The sequence below is a fragment of the Choloepus didactylus genome, chromosome 3, assembly GCF_015220235.1.
Source record: "Choloepus didactylus isolate mChoDid1 chromosome 3, mChoDid1.pri, whole genome shotgun sequence".
NCBI classification, from domain to species: domain Eukaryota; kingdom Metazoa; phylum Chordata; class Mammalia; order Pilosa; family Megalonychidae; genus Choloepus; species Choloepus didactylus.
The window spans coordinates 99,110,557-99,123,176 of record NC_051309.1 but is presented as its reverse complement, the minus strand read 5'-3'; the positions used below and the strand labels follow the sequence as shown (position 1 = coordinate 99,123,176).

Sequence of the window (12,620 nt, the reverse complement as noted above, 5' to 3'; positions counted from 1 at the left end):
GCTGAGGTGTTACCTTGGATGTTTTGTGGCCTTGAAACTGTAACTGTGTAGTGAAATAAACCCCCGTTTTATAAAGGCCTGTCCATCTCTGGTGTTTTGCATTCTGCAGCATTAGCAAACTAGGACAGATTTTGGTACCAGAGAAGTGGGGTGCTTTTGCTGCTGTGTTTGCAAATACCAAACATGTTGGAACGGCTTTTTAAATGGATAATGGGGAGTTTCTGGAAGAATTGGGAGAAGAGCTTGATAGAAAAGGCCAAACTGCTTTAAAGAGACTGTTTGTGGAAATATGGACGTCTAAAGATACTTCTGATGAGGACTTGAGCAGAAAATGATGAATGGTGTTGTTGCAAACTGGAAGAAAGGCGAACCTTGTTTTAAAGTGGCAGAGAATTTGGCAAAATTGAGTCCTGGTGTCAGATGGAAGGAAGAATTTAAAAGTGACAAACTGGAATCCTTAGCTGAGGAGATCTCCAGACTATGTGTGGAAGATATACCATGGCTTCTCCTTGCAGCTTATAGTAAAATGCAAGCAGAAAGAGATAAACTTAGAACTGAACTCTTGGGTTCAAAGAGACCAGAAGCTGAAAATTACGAGCTTCCAGGGGGTGGAATCCCAGAAGCTACAGCCCAACGTGAGGATGTAACTGAACATGGAACCCAGCCGCCATTTCAGTACAAGCCAAGATTGGAGATGGAATTATCCAGAAAGGATTTGTGGAAACTCCTATTGTCTGATGGCTTTGACCCCTGTGTGCTTCATGCAAAGCCAACAGAATTTTTGCAAGATCTTTATAGACAGAGCCATTGCCGGTCTGGACTGGAGGAGACAGACAAGGAAAAAATTAAAGGAAAAATTTCTTCAAAGACAGAGCCATGGAGGTTGAGGTCTGGAGTCAGGAGGTCTCAGGCTGGGAGAGCGGAGGAGCCCACATCCATGGAAAGGGTGAGTTTGCCCTGGAGGTCGAGGGCGGGCTTTCCACCTCGATGCTCTGGAAGAGTTTTGCCACCTCAGGTCACAAAGAGGTTGGAGCACATTCCCAGGGAATTGGGGAGAGCCTGGCTGCCACCCCACTGTTCTGAAGGGGTTGAGCGTGTGCCCCGGAGATGGAAGGGAATCCGGGAGCAGCCCCGATGTTTGAGGAGGGTGGGGCTGAGAAGGTGGTCTCCCCAATGTGTGGGTATGTTGGAGCACTCACCTAAGTGTTTGGAGAGGAAAGGGCTGCCACAAAGGCCCTTAGGAAGGGTTAGACTCCCGCTCTCTCAAGCCCCAAGGATGCAACATCGTTCTGTTAATGACTCTCAGACTTTGAAATCTAATGGAGTTTGTCCTGCGGGTTTTAGGAACTGTTTTGCTCCTGTTAACCCTGTTTTCCTTACTGTTTCTCCTTATGGCAATGGACATGTTCATCCTATGAATGTCTCTCCTTTGTATATTGGAAGCGCATAACTTGTTCTAGGTTCACAGATCCACAGCTAGAGGGGAATTATGCCTTAGGACTGACCAAGCCTAAACTGATTTTGATGGGATTTTGTACTTAACTTTTGTTACTGAAATGATTTAAGTTTTTGTGATATTGTGATGGAATGAATATATTTTGTATTTGGAAAGATAATGTCATTTTGGGGTCCAGGGGTGGAATGTGCCGGTTTGAGTGTGTTGTGTCCCCCAAATGCCAATATCTTTGTGCCACTTTGTGGGGCAGGCATTTTGGTGATGGTTGGATTTGCTTGGAATGTGCCCCACCCAGCTGTGGGCAATGATTCTGATGAGATGTTCCCATGGAGGTGTGGCCCCGCCCATTCGGGGTGGGCCTTGATCGGTGGAGCTATATAAATGAGCTAACTTGGGGGGAGAAAAGGGAGTGCAGCTGGGAGTGATGTTTTGAAGAGAAGCAAGCTTGCTAGAAAGGAACGTCCTGGGAGAAAGCCATTTTGAGGCCGGAGCTTTGGAGCAGACGCCAGCTGCCTTCCTAGCTAGCAGAGGTTTTCCGGACACCACTGGCCGTCCTCCGGTGAAGGTACCTGATTGCTGAGGTGTTACCTTGGACGTTTTGTGGCCTTGAAACTGTAACCGTGTAGTGAAATAAACCCCCGTTTTATAAAGGCCTGTCCATCTCTGGTGTTTTGCATTCTGCAGCATTAGCAAACTAGGACACAAACCAAGTCAAAAACATCTTTCATAGTCTTTGGAAATTGGCTCTGCATTGGCTAGTGCTCTTCTTCAGAAGTAGCCCTCCTGTCAAGAAGATTAGCCCAAGGAAAAGTGAAGTGCATGAACCTCCCTGTTTTTTCTGTGCCTGTGTCTTGTGCTGGGCTTGTGCTTGTTTGGGGCTTTAGCAATTCCCCTTTTCTCAAGAATCCAAATGTTTGTAAATAATATTCCTGTTTATCCCTCATTCATTCTGTTAATGACTACATTCATATTTACTTGATTTTCTATTATACCATTTGAGTCTCTTCTTATTTCCTTCTGTGTATATTTTTCATATATTTACTTTTTGTGGTTATACAGGCCTAAATTTAATATCTTAAATCTAAAACAGTCACATTTTTATTGAATCCAAATGTTTGCTCCACTTACTATCAGATAACTTTGCCCGCCATCCTGGGTGCCCAATCTTATGTCTTAAAGCTGATAATCCTTTGCCCCAGGCCACTTTAACTTAATTGTATCTTACTCTGCTTTAGTTATCTGCATGCTGCTTCTACCTGCAGGTCAAGTTCTGAGAAGTTGAATCAGAAACAAATTTAATGGTTACATTTCAGGCTGTCACCCAATAGATTGTCAGGGACACACAGACACCGCTGTATGCTCATGGAGGTTACTCTGCTCCCTGGGGCTAGGGACCCACAATGGTAGCAAAGGCCTGGTTCCACACTGCACCAGGGAGGTTGTGGGTGAAGGACTAGCAAGAGGACCATGAATTTCTATTGATTTTACAGCTACATTGTCATGATTTAGCACTTGCCCAATAATTTTTAACTGCTTCCTGGGATTTGGAGGAAGATAACTTGCCAGTTTTAGCTAGTTGTCCAAAGGTTCTGTGAGGGGATGGTGACATGGAGTGTCTTACACCACCAACTTGTTTGACCAGAAGTCATTTTGTCTTTTTAGGGGGAGTGTGTCCAGGTTTTCACCATTAAGAAAGATGTTAACTGTAGTCTTCTTGTAGTCTTCTTAAAGATGTTCTTTATCGAGTTTGTGATGTTCCTTTCTATTCCCAGTTTGCTGAGTATCATGAATTGGTGTAGGGTTTTTTCAAATGCTCTTTCTGTATCTGTTGTTATGCTATGATATGATATGATATTTTTTATTCTTTATTGATTAATGAAATTGATTAAATTACTTGAATTTTGTAAGTTGAACTAGACTTGCATAGCAGGAATAAATCCCAATCAGTAATGGTGTATAATTATTTTTATACATCATTGGGTTTTATTTGCTAATTTTTTTGTTGATGATTTTTTCATCCATGTTCATGAGAACTATTGGTCTGCAGATTTCCTTTCTTGTAATATAATTACTTGGTTTTGTTATTAGGGAAATTCATGCTTCACCAAATGAGTTAGGAAGTTCTCTCTGCTTCTATTTTTAGAAGTTGTTGTAGAGAATTTGTATCATTTATTCCTTAATTGTTTGTAGAATTCAGCAGTGAAACTATCTGTGACATTTATTTTCTTTTGTGGAAGATTATTAATTGTTGATTCATTTTCTTTAATAGATGCAGGCCTATTCAGATGATGTATTCTTTTTGTGTGACTTTTGGCAGTTTTTGTCTTTTAAGGAATTGGTATATTTCATCTAAATTATCAAATTTGGGGGCATAATATTCCTTTATCATCTTTTTAATATCTACTGGATTTGTTGTGATAATCTCATTTTGGGTTTTTACGTGTGTATAAATTTAAAATGTTGAACTGTTGCTCACACTGCAAAGTATAATATTTGTGTTTGGTAAATAAAAATGATATCTTTAACATTCAAAAATATTCTTAAGTTTTTTGTTTTAGACTAAATAATCAACAGAGGCAATAGTAGATATTACTGATAGTAACATAAGTATGAATTTAATTATTTTTTCTATCCCTAAGAATTTCCTCTTCTGATATTGAATAGAACACACTAATTAAGGATCTGATTCATTAGAATGGTCACCAATGGGTGATACAATATTTGCCTTCTTCTTGTTCTCTAAAACAAATTAGAAATAAAGGCAAAGTGATTGCATGCCTTACTTTATACTCTTTTTCCCCTCTAACCGTTCATTTGGAACTTATGATTTCCAATGCAACAGTCTCTAAAAGTTGCTATATGGGGCACAAAATTAGATTGTGAGCATCAAAAATCCATGGCAGTAAAAAGAACACAGCATCTTCTAGTCAACCTGGGAATAACTAGAATCAAAGTATTTTATATTAGTTTGTTTTCCAAAAATCAGGATGATGACTAAATTAATTTCATGGTGTGGAAATTTCACATGTCAATACCCTAAAGACCATAAGAAAAACTTACTTATCCAGCAAAACTGTGTTTACTAGACAAATCAGTAAGGACAAATGCCAACTTGACAATCTTGTAGAGTTTCAAGAGGAAATTAGGAAAAGGTGTTTACATAGTACAAAGCTGGGGCTAGATTATTTGAAAGAGGGTCTTGCAAGTCAGAGAAATTGTTAAAATTGGACAGAGTTTCTGACACTGTCCAGATTTGTAATTATATGTACTATATGATAACGGTCTTGGAAAGAATCTTTGTGGGCAAGCTGATTTGGATGCTTCATAGTATTGTCTTCCAGGAACAAGTATTTTATACAAGGAAAGGAAATTACGTTAGTTGTATTCTCATAAAATACTCCTAATATTTGTAAACTTTAATAATTAGAAATGTCACAAAATTATTTGGAGTCTACTGAAAACTTTGAAATAATCACAAAACTTCTTAGGCTGAAATGTTTCCAAAGAATGATGAATTCACTGAGATATATAAAGAAAGAGAGAGAGAGGTAAAGAGAGAGAGAGAGACAGAGAGAGGGAGAGAGAGAAAGGAGAAAAAAAGAAAAGAGGCAGGACTTTGTAAACCAGAAAGTGGGGGAAGTTAGGCATATGGTCACAAAAAATTTTGATTATTTATGGGATTTTCTTTCTGACATCCCACATACTCATTTCTTTGTTATTTTATCATCATCTGAAAAGATGCAGTAATATGTATGGGCACAGTTCAAAGGGGAAAGCAGATGCAGTAAAAGTTAGGATCACAAATTAAACCATTATTCTTTTGTTACATGAACAGTAGCTTCAGGGAGCTATGAGCATAAAAATTTAGTGACCCAGACCCAGGTCAGAAAGCCAGTGAATTTTTCCTTCGCCACAGCTCTTTTTGCATGCCCTAGAGTAGTCCTATCTTTAGAATATAGTTGCCTCAATTTTCACAAACTGTCAGGCAATGAGATATGCCTTTTTCTTTTCGTATTTATGGGTAGCTAAAATTCCCGAGGGGATGAATTACTCAAGATAGTTAAAGATTGTAAGACAAGAAGTAATGGCCTGAAACATGAAGAGGGAATACTTAAGCTAGATAAGATGAAGAAATTCTTAGTCATAGGGTCAATGAGGCAATCTAATAGGGTACACAGAGAGGAAGTCAAGATACCATCACTAAACTCTGTTCCGACTCAAGGGAAAATTAAAAAGAATTTTGAACGGGAGAATAAGAAAGCATATATTTTCAGGAAGGAAGAGATAATCTATTTTAGGTAACCCAAGATGCAGCTTTTAAATAGTTAGACTATGCAAAAGTATTAACTCTAGTTGAGATTAAAGTATTGCATTTTAAGAAATAATTATATGTTTCAAAGTGATCTTTAAAGACTTCAATCTATACCTATTCAAAAAGTATTTACTAATGGCAGACACTCTTCTAGGTTTATTTGATATATACTGAGAACATCATATGGTTGTATGGAATATTGTTTTCTAATACAGTATATTCATGACCTTAGATGGTGGCCTCAAATGACATGAATAGTTAAAATACACTAAGTACTTTAATAGTGTAGCAGCACAATAATATATACTATTATTATTATATATGTTATTATATATATTATCAAAACAGCATGTTGTTTCTCAATTGCTTTAAATTCTGCCAATTAAAATTGCCTGACATTTTCCTACTGTTTCATTATGCTGTGCAACAGAGATAATTAATGTTTCATGCTTCATTTGTCCAGATTAATGTCTTTGCCTATAATATTAAATATAGAATCTGTATTAAAAAACAATCCAATGTAAGTAAAGTACACTATATCATTCATAGATTGTATTATGTACATTTAAAACAAAATTTGAGATATAATTGATGTATAAAACACTGCATATATTTGAATCATACAATTTGATAGGTTTTGATATGTGTGTAGTTCTTGAAACCATCATCACAATTAAGATAATGAACATATCCATTACACCCAGTCCCTCCTTCCATCTTTTCCACAACCCACACCAATTGCCAGACAACCACAGACCTGCTTTCTCTCACTATAGATTAGTTTGAGTATTCTAAAATTTTATACAAAATGGAAACATAAGTTACATTCTTTTTTCTTGTCTAGCTCCTTTCATTCAGCATGTTTGAGATTGGATCTCTTCTTTTTTGTTGCTGAATGGTATTCCATTGTATGAATATATGATCATTGGCCTGTCCATTCACCTGTTGATAGATATTTGCGTTGTTAGCAGTTTGGACTATTAAAAATAGTTACTGTTAACATACATGTGCAAGTCTTTGTAAGGACATACACTTTCATTTATTTGGGTAAATTGTTTAGAGTAGAATGACTAGGACATATATTTAAAATTTCAGGAAACTTCTAAACTGTTTGCAAAATTGATTGTAGCTTTTTACATTCCAACAGAAGTGACAGTTTTGCTATGGACAGGCTTTAATTTCAGTCATTCTAATAGGAATGCAGTGCTACTTCATTGTGCTTTTATGTGACATTTTCTTAATGATGAATGATGCTGAACAACTTTTATATGCTTGTTTGCAATCCATATACCTTCCTTGTTGAAGTGTGTGTTCAAGTTTTTGTACATTTTTAATGAGTCAGCCAGTGTGTGACTTTCTTCATTCTCTTATCAGTGTCTTTCCAAGAGCAGAAGTTCTTAATTTTTATCAAGTTCTATTTATCAATATTTTTATTTCATGGATCACACTTTTGGCATCTAAAAAATTACATTTATCTTATGTTCACAAATTTTTTCCTGTTTTTTCTAGACATTTTATGATTTATATTTAACACATGATCCATGATCCATTTCAAGTTAATTTTTTAATAGAAACTGATTTTATTTTCCCATTGATGTTATTTCTGTTTTCTGCTTAAGAGCCTATAGGAGAACAGCTTAAGGTCTCTCAGTGATTGTTCCTACTCATTTAGTGGCCTGAGAAGTGGGAGCTATGATCAATGGTCAGTTGCAGGCTGAGCACTCCAGTCCTTTACTGCTGAATCGGCACAGAAGGCACCTGCATGACTTCAGATCAGTCTTCAACCTTGGTTTGAGTAGCAGCAAATTCAGGAGCTATAGCAGTCCACTCACCCTGAAATTTCCTCCTTGGTCACAGCTTTTTCAGCAGTGGTCTGCTCTTCCTTTTTCGTCTTTTCAAGTTCAGGCATAACCTCTTCTGGGTGCTCAAAGGAGATGGTGCCAGGCACTTGCTGAACTTCCCAGGCCAACACCCACCATATCAGACCCACTGAGTCAGCCCCTTTATCGTTGCATGGGATGTCAACGTCCATATGACACAGAGGAGAATCTGTGCTACAGAGAGCAATGGTTGGCAACTTAACATTAGGCACCCCTGACAGAGGCTGGTGGTCAGTCCTGGGATCAGTAACTACCCAAAGACCCACCTCCTGGAAGGCTGCCTGAATCTGGTTAGTGAAGGTTCCTGGAGGGAAATGCCAGGCAGTAGGAGTAGATTGCTTGGCAACAGCAAACTTTAGCACAGCCCCTGGCTGGTATTTCTGAAAGATACTAGCATTACATTAGCTGGGTTTTCAATGACAATAATGTTATGAACCACCAGGAGAAGCTTCTCATAGGTCCCTCTTCAGATTTATGAGGTAGATGCCATCTCTTTTCTTTTTGCAGATGTACTGTACTATTTGGAAGTCAAGGTTGGTGCTACCCAAGTTGATTTCTACTCTAAGGAATTTGAGGATATCCTCCTCCTTCATCTTCAGGACATCAAGGGCTCCAGACATTGTGGAAGTTTCCCTTTAAGTTACATTTGGAACCCAGGACCCCACTCTGGGTAGCACAAAAAGGTAAGTGAATTTTTGTGTATGGTGAGAGGTAGGGATCCAAGATTACTTATTTATTTATTTGCATGTGGATTGTCAACTGTTCAAGAAACATATGTTGAAAAGGCTATTTTTTCTCCAATGAATTACTTTTGTACTTCATCAAAAATCATAGATCTGTGCATACGTCTATTTATTAACTCACTGTTGTGTTCTGTTGGTCTATTTGTCTATCTTTACCACAGTACTGACTATCTTGATCATTGTATCTTTGTTATAAATCAGCTTTCTTATAGCCACACAAAGTTTACTGGACTTTATTTATTTATTTATTTATTTATTTATTTATTTTTATTTTTTATTGCATTGAACCTTTAGTTGAATATGGGGACAATTGACCGTTTAACTACTGAGTTTACTGATGCATGAATGTTACCTATCTCTCAGGTATTTAAGTCTTCCTTCTTTAATTTCACACAGCAATGATTCATAGATTTCAGGTTACATGCCTTTCACAATTTTGTCAGAGTTATCCCTAAGTATTCCATATTATTTCAGGTTGTTTTAAATGATACTGATTTTCATTTTCATTTTTTTTATTTTCTATTGCTAGTATATAGAAATGCATTTGCTTTTTGTATGTTGATAGTGTATCTTGCAATCTTGCTAAAACAACTAGTGTTTCTTATAGCTTTTTGGTGGATTTCATAGAATTTTCTACACTGATCATTTCATTTGCAGATAGTTTCTTTTTTCTTTCCCCAAACTGATGCTTTTATTTATTTTTCTTGCTCATTGCACTGCCTAGAAGAACAAGTGCAAGGTTGAGTAGAAATGTTGAGAGAAGTTATCCTTTCCTTATTCATGAACTAGGGGTAAACCACTCAGCTTTTCACAATTAAGAATGATGTTAGCTATAAAATGTTTTCCCTAACTTCCCTTTATCAGGTTGAAGAAGTGTGCATCTACCTGAGAGTTTTTGTCACAATGGATGCTGTATTTTGTCAAATGCAAATCTAATCAATATTGCAATGGGCATTTTTTTTCAAATAACTAATATGATTTTTAATGATGCAAATCATATTCTCTACATAAACAGGCTGATGACTGTATTGAATTATATGGGTAATATTTATATGGAGATCTAAGTGATATAACGACTTGAACATAAGCATTAATATTCTTCATCAAGGCAAAGTGGGCAAAAATAATTAAGAAAACTGGAAATAAGATGTGGTTGGTTTTTGAGCAAACTTATTAAATATTGTGAAGGTAATAAAATACCATTATTACATAACAAATTGGCAAATAGTTTTATTTGTAATGCACAGAGTTGGTGCTGTTATAGGAATATAGGAAATGAAGCACCTTCAGAATCAGCTGTTAGGAAGGCAAGTTAGTTGAAGTTTGAGGACACAGTCACAATATATTATATTTTTGTCACATGAGTAACTATAAAATCATCTCATAAAAATTATTAAGTGTGTATGTAATGCATACCTATTGGTTATATGAATTATAAATTATTTTTACTTTCTTCTCTACAACTTTATGTTTGCCAAAATTTTATATAGTATCTATGTTGCAGGATGGGTTTCTTGGGATGTAGACTTCAAACAGAGATGAGTACAAAGGAGATTTATTAGGGAGTACTCTGGGGATTAACACCTGTAGAAAGATGGGAAGAATGCAGGGTTGGGCAGAAGAAGTCAAACTGTGATGAACTTTCAAAGAAAGCCTCAACCATTGTGCAGATAGTCTGAAAATGAGATGACCACAGTTCCCAAAAGTTACAATTTTAGTGAATGACTAAACACTTCCTTTTCAGTGTTCTCATAGAGAAAATGAACATCACTAATAATCTGGGATGTCAGAAAAACCACGAAAAATAAACACGAGTTTACCTATTTTCAATTTAGACATTAATAGTTTGGGAAATATAACAGCTGTACCTGTTTACATAAAGAGGAATATGTTGGTGAGAAAGGCAAATTAAAGAGATTTCTTTTTAAACATAGTCATGTGAGACTCATAGAAAATACTGAAGAAAGGCACAGTTGGATAAAGACAGAGGTTGAGAAGAAAAGATATTGTGTATACATAGTTCCAATAATGAGTAGACTAGTCAGTTGTTGGTTCTCTGCTGGAGTATGATTCTCTTCATCCTACTGGATGTTTGAAACTGGGAGAGTGGTTCTGCATCATCTCAAAGACTGGAGAAAGTACTATGCTAGACTCCCTGAAGTACATAGGAAATGTTTATGCAATATAAGTGTTCTCACCACTGTTGAAATGACATTAGAATAAATTCATCAAAGAATATGCATATAATATTTTTAAAATGACACAGTAAGTCACTTCTGCTCTGCCCAAAATGGAGAAACAAGAGGATTTACCCTCCTACCTGTAACAATGAAAAAACGGAACAAAATATGTGAAGCAGTAGTTCTCAGATGTTAGACATCAGGCATCACTGGACAGTGATCCCTGAGGGAGAGTGGATTAGATTTCTGTTGCTGCTTTAATAAATTACCACAAATGTAGTGCCTTAAAACAACACAAATTTATTATTGTACAGGTTTCACTGAGCTAAAATCAAGGTGTCAGCAGAGCTGATTCCTTATGGAGCCTCTAGGGGAGAAAATGAAAGGAAAAAAGGAGTTACAGGTCCCAAGGAATTTCAAAATCCAATTGTGCAAGCTCCATTAGGTTTCAAGAACTGGGAATAATATTCTGTGGCTCAGGGCTCCATTCTCTGACCTTTTGTCCCCCGGCTTCTGTCATCACATTGACTTCTTTCTCTGACTCTGATCCTTATGCCTCTCTCCTGAAAGCAATATTGTGATTACATTGGGCATAGCTAGATGATCCATGATAATTTCCCCTATTCAAGATCCCTAACTTAAATCACATCTGCAAACTCCATTTTACCATGTGAGGTAACATCCTCACAGGTTCCAGGGAATAGGATGTGGACATCTTTGGGAAGAAATCATTCAGCCTATCACAGAGGGGAAACAAAAAGAGGATCCTATAATTTCCCTATCTTACTGGCTGGATAGAATTCTCACAGAAAACAGCACAGGGAGGGAAAACTCAGTAGTAGCCTTGTGGTTTCCATGAATGTATGAGATTGAAATGGGAGTTCAGAGAAGAAAGGAGGCTACAGTTTATAGAAACTGGAGAGGACAGTGTGAGATAGAGCTCTGGAGATAATAAACTTCACTGAAACAGTGAAAAATTAGATAACTAAAATGAGATGGACAAATATCCTAGAAAGACACAAACTACTAAAACAGATTAAAGAAGTATTAGAAAATTTAAGTAGACAACTAAAGAGATTGAATTTTTCACTGAAAATCTTCCCAGAAAGAAAAGCTCAGGACAAGATTTCACTGGTTAATTCTAACCAGCATTTGAAGAAGAATTAATACAAATCCTTCACTAACTCCTCCAAAAAACTGAAAGAGGAAACATGATCCAACTTTTCTGTAAGGCCAGTGTTACCCTGATATCTAAAACAGACAAAAACTTCACAAGAAAAGATAACTACAAAACAATATCCCTTAAGAATAGAGATGCAAATTTATGAACAAAATACTTCCAAACTGAGTTTAGCAGCTTATGAAAAGGATGATTCACTATAACCAAGTGGAATTTATACCAGGAAGGCAAGGCTGAGTCTACATATGAAAATCAATCAATACAAAACACCATATTAACAGAGCAAAGGAAAGAATAAAACACATGCTCATCGCTTTAGACATAGAAAAATATTTGGCAAAATCCAACACTCTTTCAAGATAAAAACACTCAACACATTAGGAATAGAAACAATAGAACAAACTTTATTTACGAAGGACATTTAACAGATATCAGATAGAGAATATTTCAGAGCAAATGCTATCAACAAGGATAGAGTTATTCAATAATGATAAGAGAGTCAATTTTAAAAAAGAGGAAAAACAATCCTGATTTTTTATGAATTTAGTAAGAGTCCCAAAGTGAATCAGAAACTGAAAAAAAATCCTGAAAGGAATCAAATCAAATAACATTCAGAGATTTAAACACTATCAATAATTGACAAAATATATATGGAGAATAATTAGTAAGAGTATAAATGATTTGAATAACCAACTTGAATTATTTGTTATTTATACAACACTCCACTAAACAACAGCAGAATACACAGTCAAAAGCACACAGTACATATACCAAGATAGCTTATTAGCTTATATTCCAGACCATAAATCATATTTGAACACATTTAAATGAATCAAATCTAATAAAATATGTTCTTGGCCATAATGAAA

The 12,620-nt window shown here is 36.3% G+C and overlaps 1 pseudogene; it reads right to left on the bottom strand.

Annotated features, from left to right (window-relative positions):
• Positions 1 to 7,405: 7,405 nt before the first annotated feature.
• Positions 7,406 to 8,268, bottom strand: LOC119530365 (annotated as a pseudogene).
• Between the last annotated feature and the right edge of the window lie 4,352 nt (positions 8,269 to 12,620).